Source organism: Aphidius gifuensis, linkage group LG2 (assembly GCF_014905175.1).
Source record: "Aphidius gifuensis isolate YNYX2018 linkage group LG2, ASM1490517v1, whole genome shotgun sequence".
Lineage (NCBI taxonomy): Eukaryota > Metazoa > Arthropoda > Insecta > Hymenoptera > Braconidae > Aphidius > Aphidius gifuensis.
Genome location: NC_057789.1, coordinates 14,426,674 through 14,444,909, shown reverse-complemented (window position 1 = coordinate 14,444,909; position 18,236 = coordinate 14,426,674). Strand labels below are relative to the sequence as shown.

Sequence of the window (18,236 nt, the reverse complement as noted above, 5' to 3'; positions counted from 1 at the left end):
TTACTTAGCTGCATTGTTTACTTAGCTACATTTTTTACTTAGCTAGATTTTTTACTCAGCTACATTTTGAACTTAGCTGTAATTGTAACAAAACAATCAATATCTACATTATTTTACCAGCAATATTTTTTTCTTAGCTAGATATTGTACTTAGCTAGATTTTTTACGTAGCAAATTTAGCCCCGTGATTTATGAAATCAAGACTCGATCAGGAAAAAAATATTTGAACAAAAAAAAAAATTTTTATGCTTTTACCTTGGTCGAGTCTTGATCCAGAATGGATCAGGCTATCCCTATTGAGGATAAAGTAGAGATAGCCTGATGCTATCCTGACCAGGCAGTTTGTAAAACTTATATGATAAATTAAATACTTTTTTCTTCATCCATTTCGGATCCAGCTAGCCTTACTCCATTCTTAATAGGGATAGCCTGATTCCTTCTGGATCAAACCAAGAAAAAATTATTAAAAAAAAAAAATTATGCCCGAGGGAAGTGAAACTTCTTTTGGAGAGATTGCGGTAATAAAACTATAAGTTTCTTTCATTGATTTTTCTGTTGGTATTGACAATTCATATTACGGTCGGTATTCATAATATTGTTCATTTTATTAATTAGTTAAATTTATATATTAAAATAATACAGTAATTATGTTAAGAATTCAAGATATTGTTTGTGATATGTATATTTTTTATATTATTTTAAATTATACAATTTAAATTATACAAATAATAAAAAATGAGTATAAAATTTTGTATTTTTATAAATTTTTTTGTTATCAATTATCGTTGTCCAGAACGATATTGCTATTAACGTTCAGTACTTGATAAAATAGTAGGTGTTAGAGCTAATATGGCATCAGGATTTTCTTGCAATTTTTTTCACGTTGTCTAGCACGATATTGCCGTGAACGTTCAGTACTTGAAACAGGTGAAGATTTTGAAGCTAATAGAGCATCAAAATTTTCTTGTATCCGCATCGATTTCAGTTCATAAAGATGACGGTTCTGACATAGTAGGAATCAGTGGGTCGATCAAGAAACACACACGTTATTTGAGACTAAAACAGTGTGTGAATTTCGAAAATAATGTGTGAATCTTAAATAATCGATAATACAGGGCACTAAATCTAGCGCCATTGGACGGACAAAATAAATAGGATGGTGAATAGTTTATGTATGTGTATGCTATTTGGCTGTGTGTCTTTGACAGATTATTTATTTATTTCGTGTTGTTCAGTGTTGTTATTCTACTGTCACATGATAAACATAAAAACAATATATCGATAATACTCAATTAATAAAGATAAGGGTAGGATTGAAAACTTTGAATATTTTTTACCTAGAAAGTAATAATTGTGTACGGTTTTTTTTCGTTTTTTTTTTAAATTGTGTTTTCCATTGCTTGTCAGTTGTCATTGATTATTGATTTATTTAGTTAAATTTGATTTCATATATTGATTATTATTTGAATTAATATTTTGTTTTTTACAATTTTACTTGTAGTGTGTTATTCTTTATTAAATCAAGTTTATCAATTTATTTTATTATTTTTATTTGTTTTATTATTAATTTTATGTTTTATTAATTTATTTTTACTACATATTTTAAACTTTCAATACTTATTTTATTTGAATCATATTAAATTTATTTTTTTCAAATTTATTTTTGGAGTCTTTTTTTCAGTTATGGGCTTGCCTTTTTTTTTTCTTTCTTTCAAACTACACTATACTGTGTTTCATGCAACGTTCCATGTTGCGTTGCCTATGCTATATGTATACTGTGTTTCATGCAACGTTTCATGTAGCGTTGTCTATGCTATTTGTATACTGTGTTTCATTCAACGTTTCAGGTGGCGTTGCCTATGCGATATGTTGTAACGAGATTTGGCAGATCTCGCGCTCCCGAAAATAATTAGAAATTTGGTCTGAGGGGTTTTATTGACTAAGACGCTAATTAATACCACCGGGTTGTGAGTAGCCTCGGTAGTGACATCTATTTTCGCCTGAATGTCAATGTTGACTTGGTAGACATCTGCCACGAGCGGATAATCCAGATGCCTACCCTGGCTACGTCAGATTCGTACCCTCTATTTCGTCACTCCCACCGCAGAATCATCGGGTGGCGTCATGTATGGAGAGATCTTGTAGACGACATCAGGTACCCTGATCCAATCCGAATCTAAACCTTACCAAAAAAAATTACCATCCCGATCCATTTCGAATCCGGAATGGATTTGAAATCAGGACCTGACTTGAATTTCTACTCGGGGAATCCTAAATGGGACTTGAATATGTCCAAAATGGGAGTGTTAGAAATCAATTCCTAGAAAATCCGAGTGCCCAGGATGATTTTTCGGAGGCATGGAGTAAAGAATTGCCTACAAATGATGCTTATTAGATCGAATCTGTACGGTTCACCTTTTTTTTCACAGTTCTCATTTTTCACATTGAATCCATAAGTTTAAGTTTTAATCGAAATTTTTTTTATCGTAATTAATTTGAAAAAAAAAAAACACAAAAAAACTTTTCCATCGATTGAGAAACTGCATGATACAAGTTTTTTCATGAGTCTCATTGCAAATTATTCAAAAAATAATTCATTTTTCTTATTTTTATATTAGTATACTGAAAAAAATTAAAAGTTATTTTCACGTCGTGATCACGTTTGAACCGACCAAGAGATACTCGAGTTTATTTTCACGTGATTTCAACGTGAAATTAAACGGATTTAGGGTGAGAATGGTTGAGTTTCAAGTTGAAATCAAGTGTAATTAAACTTGAGTATCTCTCGTCGGTTCAAACGTAATCACCACGTGAAAATAACTTTTTTTTTCTCAGTGTGAAATTATCGAAGGATGGACTTGTGAGAGTAAACAAAAATATAAATGAAACATGCTTGTGAAGGAAAACCTGTATAGATGGTTCATTAAATATTAAAAAATAAAGTTAAGTGGTGATACTAAATTATTAGAAAATTTTGAAAATAATATGTAAGATAAAATAAATAAGGCTAAAAAGTTTTACAAAATTTGACCAAGTATACTCTAAAAAGTCTGGTGAATAACAATTATTTATTTCGAATAATTTAGTTGGTAATTGTGACGTGTTTGCAAACTCAATCACTGTCTTACTTTTCAGCCGAACTCCACTGGTAGTAATGCGATAATTTAAATTCAATTTGATAATAATTTTCAACTTTCCAATGACAGAATCACACAGCCCAGGTAGGATCTTACGAGAGTGAACGACTGTGCCAGGCTTGTTTGGTAGACTAGGATGTTCCTAGCATGACACAGAGAATTCTTCCAGTCATTGCACAAGACTTGACAATCCAGGCTTGAACCATGCAAGCTCGTGTCAATTGTTAATTTCAAGCCTCACACAAGGTTGAAAATTCCAAGCTGGTGTCAAGCCTGTATTTTCAGTCATTGCCCGGGCCTTGCTAGCTCAGTCTTGTACCGAGCCCATGTCAATTGTTATTTTTATGCATCACACAAGGTAAAAAATTTCAAGCTTGTGTCAAGCCTGTATTTCCAGTCACTAGACAAGCCTTTTTTATCCAGGCTTGATACAAGCCTGTCCCCGTTGATTTTCCCTGGCTTCACCCGAGCCTCAATAGTCTAAGCTTGTGTCAAGCGTGTGTTTTTTGATTTCCCCGGCCTTCCACGAGCCTTGTAACACAGCCCTGTGTCAAGCTGGTGCCCATTGTTTCACCGAGCCTGACACGGGACTTGCCTCATGCATGTATTTAACTCAAAAAAAAAAAAAAAAAAAAAAAAGAGTAATTAGATGTATAAGTTTTATATAAATTTTAAATAGAAGTGCATTGGACTTCCACATGAGAGACCCCGGATCGATCCCGCGTCGCGTCTATAGTTTTTCGTTTAATTATTATCGCTTATTTAAATTGTCTGAATATGATGCTTCCACAGTCTTCCAAGTCTTAGAACGGGCTTTATTGGTCTTGAACTATGTTTTCAGCACTTCCAACGTATTCTAAGAGTCTTCAAAATGAAATCGCGATTTTTTTCGACAAATTTTAACGCTTTCGTTGACTTCCAAACGCTTGATTTGGAAGACTTCAAAAGCCTTCAGGTTTTCCAAAATTTTTTCATAAAACAGCAGGGGGTATTTTCGGGTCCACTCTCGAATTGAACTGAAAATAAAACAAAATAAATTTCTAAAGACAAACGCTTTTGGAAGCCTGCAGTCTCAAATTCAGTTGCAAATATTGCAGAGCAAAAGACTACGAGGGAACGATCGCAGATCTCCTGCGTTTAAGTCGTATATAGACTGTCCACTCAGCCTTTCCTTCAATTAATATTAGTTAAGGTTATTCACATCATGAACTCTTGACTTCCAATCTTTTTTATTTGAATCAAGTGTATATTGTAAATGTTTAGATAAATACTCGAAGTAGAATGTAATACCCGAAGTAGAAATTAGTTCATCCAGGCCGGATCAGGATATAGTAGAGATTTTCCTATTCAAATAACTCCAGCTGGATCACGATAGTCATATTTCGGCCCTAATAAAACTGTTATAGATAGGTAACAATGTATTTAATATTATCGAAAAGACCTGGTAACGTTTGTTGGGGCGTGTGGCCCGCGTTACCCGTTGAAAATTAAAAATTTTCAATACTCCGGCTAGGGCCATGATTATTTCAAATTATTGCTGAAATATATTTTAATGGTTTATCAACAATAACATTACTCGAATCAAGGCTTTTTTTGGAGCCTTATAAACATTTTATTTCAACTCTATGATGACATTTTTTGGTCCGTTTTTTTGATTTTTTTTTCGGCGAGTCATAACTTTTGTTATAATCAAGATAGGAAGTTCGTATTAGGCTCAAATTATGCGCCTTAAAAAAATCTAGTGACGGCATTGGGGTTTTTTTTCTCTCAATAACAGTTTTCGAGCAAAAAAATTAAATATCCGAATTTTTTGTCAAATTTTGAAGTTTTTTTCTCAAAACTATTATAGATAGCGAAAAAACTTATGCGCGATAGAGTTTTTGAGACGCATAATATAAGCGGCCTACGAAGTCTCTTTTGATTTCGCGTTGAGTTATTCATTGCGCCGTTTTTCAGTTTTTTTTCGGCGAGCCATAACTTTTGTTATAATCAAGATAGGGAGTTCGTATTAGGCTCAAATTATGCGCCTCAAAAAAATCTAGTAACGGCATTGAGCGTTTTTTTCTCTCTCTTCAACGGTTTTTGAGAAAAAAAATTAAATATCGGAATTTTTTTTTTCAATTTTATAGTTTTTTTTTTTTTTCTCAAAAAACTATTATAAATGGAAAGGGATTTTGCAAATTGGGCGATAGAGTTTTCTGAGACACATAAACTGAGCCTAATACGAAGTCTCTACTATGATTTTGCGTCGAGTTATTTATTGCGCCGTTTTTATAACTTGTAAAATTTTCACATAAAAACGTATAAAAACTATTTTAAGTTACATAAATAATAATTTAAGAATAATGAAATATAAAACAGAAAAGATTTACGAACAAAAAACCTCTGGTGATAAATACTCTCTGATGGATAGTTTAGACACCACAAATTTTTAAGTAAGAAAAAAATTTGTGTGTGTTAGCAGTACGCGCGAGGGAAGTGAAACTTCTTCCGCAGTTCGTCAAGATATTCGTAACGACTTTAATAATATTGACAATCAATTAATAAATGATGATATTATTGATGATATTAATAATATTGATAATGTTTATAGTGTAGGGGTCTTCGATTCTCGGCGATTTTTTAAGTACTCGAGTACTGGATCGATTCATATCGAGTACAAGTATTCGATTCTTTTCAAAGCCGATTAATTGATTCACGATTCTTTTTCACCGAATATCGCCAAAAGAATCGGTCTTGTTTTTCTCCCTTACAAAGCGCATTGTTCTAGGTTTCATAAACCTAGGCCATCATTTGTATTTATTTTAAACTCTTTTTTAATATAAAATAAAAAAAGAAAAAAAATTAGAAAGAAACAACAAAGTTCGTTGACACTTGATGATTGGGGATTAGCTTCTGACAGTTCTTATATAAATAATAAATATTAATATAAATATGAATATTATTTAATATTTAATATTTAATGAATAATAATAATATTTAATTATTTATTATTAGTATTTATAATATTCTCTTTTTTAACATCATATTTTTCATTCAATTTCATTCGTTTTTTTTTCTATTAATATTGTGTATACATAAAAAATAATGTATGATTAAAAAAATTAATAAAAAAATAATTATAAAAACACGATTTTTTAATCGATTCTTTATGAATCGAGTACTTTTTGTGGCGATATATCGGCTACCCGATTCTTACAAATTCGATTCTTGAAGATTGATTCCTTTTCTAAGAATCGAAGAACCCTATTATAGTATAAATGATGATATCAATATGATATTTATAATAATAATATCGATCATATTGCGATAATATCCAAACTATAAATATTGATAATATTATCAATATTATATCGTTATTGATATTATTATTATTATTAATACCATTGATATTATTAAAATTATTATCAATATTATTATTATTCATATAATTATCGTTATTATTATTATTATTTATATAAATGATAATAATAACAATATCTATAGTAATAATATTTGAAATATAAATACTAATAATTACTAATATTTATATTTGAATATTATTAACAGTACTATTATTATTTTTATTATTATTATTAATATATATCGATATTAATAATATTAATATCAATGATTTTATTATTATCGATGATATATTATTGAAATTATTATTGTTATTATTATGCATACCATGAATTAATATATATTAATAATATTAATAATAATATTATTAATAACAATTATTTCAATAATATTATACAGAATAAAAATGTCAATAATAATTTTGATAACATTATAAATTAGGAATAGGAATTAGGAATTAGGAATGACTATAGTCATAATATAAATGATATTAATTATATTAATAATAACATTTATAATAATAATATTTGAAATATGAATACTAATAATTATTAATATTTATATTGAATATTAATGTCAGTATTGATCATATCATTATCAATATTATATCGATATTATTATTATTATTAATATGATTCATACCATTGATATTATTACTAATATTATATTGATATTATTAATATCGATGATATTATTGAAATTATTGTTGTTATTTTTATTTATACTATCGTTATAGATATCATAAATATTATTATAAATAATAATAATTTCAATAATATTATGAAGAATAATAATATCAATTTGATAATAGTAATAATATCATTGGTATTCATTATATCCATACTAATAATATCGATATTAATAATAAAATAATAATTATAATAATAATATCAATAACATAAATATACCAATAATAATTTTTAATTGAGTATATGTATTCATTTATAATTTTTTGATTCATTATTTTCATAAGCGCTGCGAACCGATCAGCTACACTATTGGCAACGCACACACACATTCATTCAAAGCATATCTCTTTTTTCTCTCGTAGCCACTCACTCACGCACTCTTATTAGTTATATGGGCAAATGCTTGCTCGGTCCGAGCGTTCGCTTGCTCCGAGCGTTACATGGCCGACACACTGATTTTTTTTTCACTACCCTGCGAAAAAAAGTTTCACTTCAAAAAAATTTTTTCAAAATTTACATTTTATATATATAAATTATCCTACAGCAATCAACTTCGTCTTTCAGGAAAAACTGTCTACAAAATTGAACCACTGTTCATGTATCAACCTGAGTGAAAATCTGGTCAGGCTTGACCAATTTGATAGCCGATCCTGATTAAAAATTGATCAGGCTACCTTATTTCAGGAAGCTTGATTGCATTCTTTGCATTCAATTTCAAGCTAACTTGATCAAGGTAGCATCGAGTAACCTTAACACCTCCTGAAGAAGGGCAGCTTGATCAAATCTTGATCAAAAAATCATCAAGTTGAATATTCTGAAATAAATATTTTTTTTAAACAATTTATCCTGATCAAGTGAACCTGGTCAAATCTTGATCAAAAAATCATCACAGCTGATGACAGCTCTATCTAATATTTCTTTTATTAAATAATCCATTTCAATATGTCCATACTTTTTTACTACAATAACTCTAACAAATAAATACAGAAAAATTATTTCGTACTTAATTAATAAATATATATAGTCAAAAATGATTATTTAGGAATAATTATGTATTACATATGAGGATTAAAAAACTCTTTATTGCATCGATCTGAATTCAAGTTGCCTGATCAAATTTTGATCATATCCTGAACTGACTTTTTACTCGGGCATGTGATTCTGAAGAGTTGTGAATGTGGAAAATATCGAAAAAAAAAAAAAGAGATTGATTGCTCAATAGAAAAAGTGCATCGATGCTAGTTTTTAATATCAGTAATGACATAGATAAAGCAATGCCGTTACTTCATATGTAACACAACGTTACTTAAGTTTATAAAAACATGATGGATCTCGATCTACCAGATCTATTCAACAAACAAAAGAAATGTTTGTATTTATCAAAATAAATGATTCTTGTTGATGAACCACGTGGCATAATCAAATGTCAATCAGTATTATTATTCATTTAAATTGAAAATTAAAAATCTGGATGTCTCAGGCAAACTCATGAAGCAACTATAATTATTCTTTATTAAACTTATATCAAGATGTACTTATTGACTCTCATAATATTTTGTATTCATTTGAATAACATTATTTGTGTATTTGAATCGCATCGAAGTGAAAAAATCAGTTCTCTTTCTCTGTATCGGCAGTTCACCGTCACCTGATTGGTATAATGTTTGCCGTTTTTTATGAATTAACCTTAATCTCCATTTGTTTATCAACTTGCTGTGTTTAGTCGTACCATTTGCCATTTTGATCCAGACGTTTGTCGATACTATATATTTTTATGATACTCAACTTATTGTTAAAATAAAATTAAATAAAAAATGAATAAATCATCTATCGATACAAGTAAGTAGTCTTTTCAATATACATTATTGGTTTATTCATAATTAATCATGAATAAACAACGTGATTTCAATACTTTTTCTGTTGAGAATATGATATTCATTTTTATTATTCGAACGCATTAAACACACACACGGATTACGTCAATTAATTTTATTTTTTATTTTCTTAAAATAATGTCATTGTTCAATTAAAAAAAAAACTGGTATTCACGAAAATATTTTAAGGTTATTTTTAAAAGAGTAAGACATTTTCTTTTTTTTTAATTATCAGAACTTTTTTCAAAAACATCAAATATTTTATAATAATCTCTGAAATAAGTCACTCATCAGAACGAAAAAAAAAAAAATCCTTTAATGTTCAAAATATAAACCAGTGTTGACTGTTGGAGATAATTGATAAAAGCATCTATATTATAACCGTCCAGTATTTTTATTCGTGAATCCTAAAAAGATACATATTTTTAAACATTTTTATTTTGTTCAAGTGTCATAAACATAAATAATAATTTTAAATTATATATAAAACTTCCAAGAATGACATTTAAAAAAAAGACATGGTAACGTTCATTGGGGCGTGTGGCCCGCGTTACCCGTTGAAAATACGAAATTTTCAATACTCTGGCTAGGGCCATGGTTATTTTAAATTATTGCTTAAATATAATTTAATGGTTCATTAACAATAACATAATTAAATTTAAAGCTTTCTTGAAGCTTTACAAACAATTTATTTCAACTCTACACTGAAAAAAAAAAATTCTAAAACCGAGAACAAAACTTCTGTGAAATAGAAGTTTTCTTCTTGCAAATAATTTTCTTGAATCATGAACAATCTGTTCTTGATTTGTGAAGAATATTTCTTATTTTGAGAAAAAAAAATTCTTGAGTCAAGACGTCTATGTCATAATCCATGACATGTACGTCTTGTTCCATGAAACATGTGTCTGAATTTTAGAAGTATCCTTCTTGGATTACGACAAAAAGTTTCTTGGTTCAAGGCAATATTGTCATAATCCAAGACTATTTTGTTATAATTTTAGAAGTATGCTTATGTGATAATGAATTTGGATTAGTAACAGGTGATTTTGAGCCAGAAGTGACAGCAGAAAAAAGGAAGATTTTAATGTCAATAAATACCATGCCATCAAAAATAAAAGAAAAATTAATGCATTATTAAATAAAAGTCTATTAAGTAATGTCGTTGACGCAGAATCAGATTTAAGTATACATTTTCATGAAATATTTTTTTCTGAGCAAGCCAAAACGAAAATAATTAATGAACAAATATAATTTTTTCAGAAAATAATGTTAACATATCAAGTAATGATGAATCTGATCATCAATATGAGACTCCTACTCGTAATGAACGCAAGAGATTAACTGGTAATAGAAAAATATTTCTTTCTTCAACGATCGTAAATATCAAAATGATGACAAAATTTCTCGGAAAAAAAAAAAATACATGGTAACGTTTTAAGTATTTTATATAAAAAAACTCTTCAATTATAATTTCGCAATTCATTTAAATTAATCAATTCTTACTTTGTTACAGAAACTAAATTATCTCCAGAATGCTTGAACATGCAGCAAAAGATTACAATGACTCCTTCTTTAATACCAACAACACCACAGGATGAATATTTATTTAAAGTAAATTCTCAATTTTATTATAATTATATAACATCAACATATTTTCATTCTAGATACTCGACGTGCTTAAAACATTACACGTTACGATACTTTACAAAACATGTTGATTAAGATTTAACAAAATCAAGTCGAAATTAAAATCGATCGAAATCAAATGATAAAAAAAATACTTGAGTTGTAAACGAAAACTGATTCATTCAGTACCATCAAATCATCAACAAGTAAAGCATCATCAATAAAAAGTTTTTATTATGATACAATAAATAAATTCAACACATTTGATACCAAGTTAAAAACAGATAAAATTTTAACAATGCAATTATAAGTATTTTTGTTATGTATACTTTTTCAAAAATATATTTAAATAAATATAATATTTGCTTTATTTATATTGTTGAAATATATATATTTACATGTATCTACTCACTAATTTTTCTTTCAGCGTGAAAACATGGTAAGATTCATTAATACAACATTACTCGTATCGCGAAGTGTTGGCGATATTTTGAAACATTTAATGACTAAAAAGGTCCTCAAACCTTTCACTGCTTAAAAAGCTACAAAAAATAAGCTAATGGTCGTTATTAAAACAAAGGTGTGGAAGTTCATTGAAGGTGGATACAGCAATCCATTATTATTGATCAAAAAAAAGTTATAAACACTAAAAAAATTTGTTGTATTTTTCTATTTCCAAAAACAATTACTACTAAATGGGTAAAGGAAAATCTTCCCACTGTCAAGAAAGAAGTACTTTTAAAAGCTACTGGTTCAGCTATTAATAATTCCAGAGATTGCGGAAAGAAGAACGCTCTGTGTCATAATCAATCTAAAACTGATAATACAATAAATTAAGATAAAGAACAGACAAATTAAGCAATGTAAATTAATAAAAATAGATAAATGAACAAAAAGAATATACAAATATAGAGTAGAAGTGAATATAATATATTAATATAAAATTATATTCATGTTATCCTTATTACATGTCATAATGATAATAATTATTATTTGCTCAAAAATTCTTTTGTTTGTTTTTTAAGCCATTCAACCTAATAAAATAGATACAAAGAATATTTTTTTTTTTGTTTTCACCAATTCATCATTTTTTCGTTAATAATAAATTGCACATACGTCAAAACAAATGAAGTAAAAAAAATAATATTTAAATAATATTAATAGTATTAAATCGATTACATTATTCTTATTTTTATTATTTGTCATAATAATGATCATGATTGAATGGATGAATAAATGAATTAACTAGTAAAATTATAGAAATAAATATATATATATGTATATATATATTTGAATATAATACTGTAATATGTATATACCTTAAACCTGTCCAAAAAAAAAAAAAATTTCTTTTTGTACCCTCCTGAGGTCTAAATTTGTTCTTTATGATAACACAAAAAAAAAAATGAAAAAATTTTTTTTTTAGGATTTTAATGGCTCATTTTTTATTTCCCATTTGATTAACACGCGCGCGTATGGCTGTATGTCTTTGACTTTGCATAACTCAGTCAGTTTTAATCCTAGAAAGTTGATATTAGTCTCATTTTGTAGCTTATGAAAATACCTTCAATTTGTCTGTATATTTTTTTTGTACTGTTTTTTGTTTTTTCGTCTCAAAAAAAGCTTGAAAATCATGATTTACAATTTAACTGCTAAACATATTTTATTTAACACAAAAATGTTTTTCTCTATCAAGCTCAACAATTTTATACTTTCGAATAATAATACTTATCCTACTAATAATAATAATAAAATACGTTTACAAGTTAAATTTGCATATACCTGCAAAGTCATGATTTTTGAGGTTTTCTTGAAACAAAACTATTAACAATACAGAAAAAATGTACAGTTACAATTTGAAGGTATTTTCATGAGCTAAAAAATGAGACTAATATCAACTCTCTAGGATTAAAACTGACTGAGTTATGCAAAGTCAAAGATATACAGCCATACGCGCGCGTGCTAATCAAATGGGAAATACAAAAACCCGATGAGCAGGCTCAAAAAAAATCCTGAAAAAAAAATTTTTCTATTTTTTCTTTCGTGTCATCATAAAGAACAAATTTAAACTTCAGGAGGGCACAAAAAGAAAATTTTTTTTTTTTTTGGACAGGTCTAATATACCTATATATATATATATAATTTTAATACTGATGATATAAGATTAACTATATCATTATTTCTATTATTAATACTAATAATTCTTATGATTTTTTGTTCCCAAACATAACCTTGATTATATTGAGCATCATCACCATACTTTAAGGGCGAAAAGAAGTAACGCAACATCGTTGTTCAGTATGGTCGAGCGCGCTAAGGAGCGGGCTAAGCAGCTGAATCATACCTTAATCAATCCTCTGTGGTGGAATGTTGGAGCCACACAGATGGAAGAATTAAAGCTATTTAAAAGAAAATGTATCAGGCAATGCCTACAATTATATAGATCAAGAAATGGATACTATACAAAATATATGAATAATAAAATAATCTATGACAGAGCTGGCATCTCTAGAATAGATTGTTTTATATTAAAAATTTCAAGAGACTAGATGCAGACCCAAATCCTAAAAGAAAGCGTTATACTCGGATCCGTTCCTAAATGGGTTCCCTGATCTGCTTCCAGCGATCTAAATTTCCACTTGGGGTCCTCTTAACGAACGGAGAGGAATTCGCAACAAATATTACTTTATTGGTATAGTAAAAATAGGGGCTGACGTCATTTCGGCGACTCGTTTCCACTTATTATAACAATTATTATGATATTCGTATCCAAAATTTGGGTGTATTTTACAAAAATATTGAAAGAGGTAATGGCGTACTTTATCCTGAATATTACTGTAGTTTATAGTATATTTTCCTGCCAGATGATACAAGTATTTAGCGTAAATCAAGTGTGTTCCTAACCTCTTCGAAAGAAGTTTATTATTTTTATTTTATTCATGCACCTTAATAAAAAAGCGGTGAAACCTCTGATAAATTTTAATAAAGGTTACTTCTATAAGTATAATATATCAACTTTTCTATTATAATTGGGCAAAATAATTAGGCAAAATAATACACACACACACACACACACACACACACACACACACACACACACACACACACACACACACACACACACACACACACACACACACACACACACACATATACACAAACATACACACATAATAATAACATATATAATAATAAATAATAATAACAATAATAATAATAATAATAATAATACACACACACACACACAAACAAAAATACACAATAATAATAATAATAATAATAATAATAATAATAATAATAATAATAATAATAATAATAATAATAATAATAATAATAATAATAATAATAATAATAATAATAATAATAATAATACACACACATAATAATAATAATAATAATAATAATAATAATAATAATAATAATAATAATAATAATAATAATAATAATAATAATAATAATAATAATAATAATAATAATAATAATAATAATAATAATGATAATAATAATAATAATAATAATAATAATAATAATAATAATAATAATAATAATAATAATAATAATAATAATAATAATAATAATGTATATAATGAATAATAATATAATAATAATAATAATAATAATAATAATAATAATAATAATAATAATAATAATAATAATAATAATAATAATAATAATAATAATAATAATAATAATAATAATAATAATAATAATAATAATAATAATAATAATAATAATAATAATAATAATAATAATAATAATAATAATAATAATAATAATAATAATAATAATAATAATAATAATAATAATAATAATAATAATAATATTACATGACTTTTCAATTGTTTTTATTATTTTAATTATTATCATTACGTTAGTGGTATTGCTTTTTGTATGCATTTGCATAACAATATGTCATCATCACGAAAAATTCCTACCCCTCAGAAATCTTCAAGGATTGAAGAATACTATGAGCCACATTGTCTATTTTTTTTACACTTTGAGCGTAGTATCGGACACAAATTAAATAATACGTTTATTGACACATCAAATTGTTATTGAAATCATTTCGAATTTTACTCTCTACGAATATTATTATAAAAAGCACAAAAAATTTTATAGATTTCATGTGCGTTTACACTAGTTTGCCCACACTAATCAATGCAGTTTACATGTATGCGAAATTAAATCGTAAGTAAGCATCGTATGGCAGTTCAGCCACAACTGAAATGGGTATCGAATGCAAAGTCTAAGTCCGGGGAGATGAACGACTGGTCTAGCGGAGGTTGAATGAGCCTCTACGTTCTGACAAGTGCCAGTTCAGAAGAAAAAAGTGGGAAAGCTTTTGCGCCGGGCTGGGGCGGCTGTGAGGAAGGAGAAGGTTCTACGATTCCCTGGGTATTGGCCTACGAATGGGGTTGGCAAGAATGTGTTTGATTTTGTAACACAGTGTAATTATATGTTTAGTTTTATTCAGGGTAAGAAATATGGGATGGAAAATAAGATTTTCGTAAAAATTTGGATTCTAAAGACTGAGAAAGAAGTCTAGAGATTTAAAGTCGAGATATTAAATATGACTGACAGAGTTCTTAGTTCATTGGTAAAAAAGATCTTTTTATTCTCAATTGTATCCCTCAGTGAATAAGAGTGCGAATTATCATTCATTTAAAAATCATTTATTTTATACTAAAATTTTACGTCTTGATGTGGCTTCCATTACAAATTATCTTTCACTTGGCACGATTTCTTCACCTATACTTCGGAGACAGTGAACTTGAATAAGAACATGGTCTTACTATTTTTTATCACTGTATGCACAGAGTGCGCAGAATGCTACTCCGTAAATTTATTTCTGTCCACACAAAAGTCCAGAATTAAGCCTGAGTCTTCCGCAGGATAATACTTACATAACAACGATGCACAAAAAACCTTTTTATAGTTATTCAGAAAGGAAGTTATCATCACTCCTTCAAATTTTTGTATCCTAAAGTAAAGTAAATTTTAGTTGAGTATGCACTTTCAGAAGAACATGCTGCCAATTAACATAACACGAAAAAACCTGGTAATGTTTGTTGGGACGTGTGACCCACGTTACGCGTAGAAAATAGAAAATTTTCGATACTCTGGCTAAGGCTATTATTATTTCAAATTATTCCTCAAATATAATTTAATAGTTTATCATCAATAACATTATTCAAAATCAAGATATAAAAATTGAGTTTTTCTGGGCCCTTTTCAGTCTTATAAACATTTCATTTCAATTCCATGCATGGTAGAAATTCGACGTCGGGCCCGACTTAATATCGACATAACGTGTTTAACCTAAAAATTTTTCCCTATGCTTATACATGTTATCTCGATATTAAGTCGGGCCCGACGTCGATTCGACGGAGCATTTCTACCAGGGTGGTGACTTATTCATTTGGCCGTTTTTTTGAATTATTTTTCGGCGGGCCATAACGTTTGGTATAATGAAGATTAGGGCTTCATGCGGTACCGAGACTAGTCTCGGTCTTGCATGCGTCGTCTCGCGAGACGCGAGACCGGGATCTTCTTGGCTTGCGGCCTGCAGCGGCATGTCTCAATCCTCGGGAATCAGAAAACACCGTAAATAAAAAAGTCTTTCTGACATAGTATTGCGATTCCATCTATTGTGAGCTAGAACAAGTTGCCGCCGTAATGGTTTAGCCGACTAGCGGATCTTTCCAAATTCTGAAGTGTAAGCTTCGTAAATGAACTTTTCTTAAAGTGGGCCGAACTCTTAAAAATAGAAATTATTAATTAACGTTTATAATTATCATTCATAAATTAGATTAGGACGAATTTAGAGATTTCAAATATTGTTGTTTCCATTATATTGAAAATGATAAACATTTTTTTGCCGTTTACTGAATTCTACTAAAAAAAAATTATGTTTCATGTGAGTTGATAATATTTACTAAAAATATTATTAGATAAAAGTATAATTTTTTTTTGTTCATATATTTGGAAAATATATGATATTATCACACTAAACTTTTGATTCTCTTAATACGAGTTGGTGATAAAAGCGAATTTTATTCTACAACTTTTTATCATTTTAATAAATATTGATAAAGAATTAAATGCCACTTTATAAACGATAATAAAATAGAATTCTGAATTTGCACTTAACAACCAAATAGTTATGTGTCCGCAAATATTGTTTCAATAAAATTAATATTCTATTTCTACACCAATTTTCGAAAATAGGAAGCTGTTATTTTTGTGCACAATCAAAAAAAGTTAATCCGAATAAACAATTCTATAAAAATGCTATGGAACTTTTTAAGCATCGTATAATTGTACCTTAGGCCTATTGTATTGTTACACCAATTTCATAGTCATACCACCGTGAAAATCATCTGTCACCCTGAGTCGTTAAAGTTTTCAATCTTAAGAATAAACAATAGTCAAAAGTGAAAATAATATAATCAGATTATTGACCGCTTGTGTGCATGCAACGTTAATACAACTATATAATAATGGTTTTTAATTAAACGGTTCTCTACAAAATCCAAAATGTGAAAATCCTGATTCATCCGCCGTATAATTTATCACCCAAAAAATACCGTCGATAAGGCAGAAATTTTAGGCGTACAGTTTTTCTACGATTATTATTATTATTATTATTGTTGTTGTTGTTATTATTATTATACATAGCCTTAAATTGTAAATAAAAAATTTTTGATGTTATAAATGATGTAACTATAAAAAAAAAAAAACAACAACAACAATAACAACATTGATGTATGTATTTTGACAACATATTTTGAGGTTATGTCTATAAATTTTAAATAAATTTGAATGGTGTCGCCATCTTTTGCCAAAAGAGTTAGTAAAACAGGGCCCTATTTATCGATGAATTTTGCGGATGAATCAGGATTTCTAGTATTTCGTTTTAATAACAAATGCAAATCTGAGCATTGTAAAAATCTAGTGTTACATAATTATGATGGAGTCATCACTAGGGTTTTATTAAATTTCAGAAACTCTATAATGGTTAATATATTCGAACGGAGAAAATACATTGCGAAAAATATAGAACAAATGAATATATGATTAGACAATAAAAATACAACTTCAGAAAGCTATTGATCGGCTTAGCTGATTGAATCTGAAAACAGAAAGAGGTTGTAAAATAATATACATAGATTATTATTCGGCTATATCAATTAAACGGACAATAATTTTAATATAGAAAAGTAGAACTAGCTATATATACATTTGATTAAAATCGTTTTTGGCTCATTCGTACTAGCCGAATTTGATAATAAGAGTACTCTATGTATATAGATAAACCAATTTTTTTACGATAGATTTTACCGTTGATTATTTGTTGTCTGTAATCTATTTCTACATATAAATATAAGACTGATTTTTTTTCAGACGATGAATAGACACAAACTCATAGACACTGTAGTGATTCTCACTGCCTTATACACGGAAAGACACCAAGCGGACGAATCCTCCAACCAACGACTCCGTTTCATTTATTATATATATATATTTTTAGTATTTAATATTTTCTTTTTGTATTATTATTATTATTT

At 28.1% G+C, this 18,236-nt stretch overlaps 1 protein-coding gene across 6 annotated transcripts in view; it reads right to left on the bottom strand.

The window, feature by feature from the left end:
- The window catches only part of LOC122849108 (octopamine receptor beta-2R), a 78,226-nt gene extending 63,261 nt beyond the window's left edge, over positions 1 to 14,965 (bottom strand). For 2 of the 6 annotated variants that reach the window (XM_044147701.1, XM_044147700.1), the window contains exon 1: positions 14,539 to 14,939. The gene's annotated coding sequence lies outside the window, so the exon portion shown is untranslated. Of the gene's footprint in view, positions 1 to 14,495 lie in introns of all 6 variants that reach the window. The other 4 variants (XM_044147703.1, XM_044147702.1, XM_044147699.1 and 1 more) reach the window with 4 other exon arrangements.
- Between the last annotated feature and the right edge of the window lie 3,271 nt (positions 14,966 to 18,236).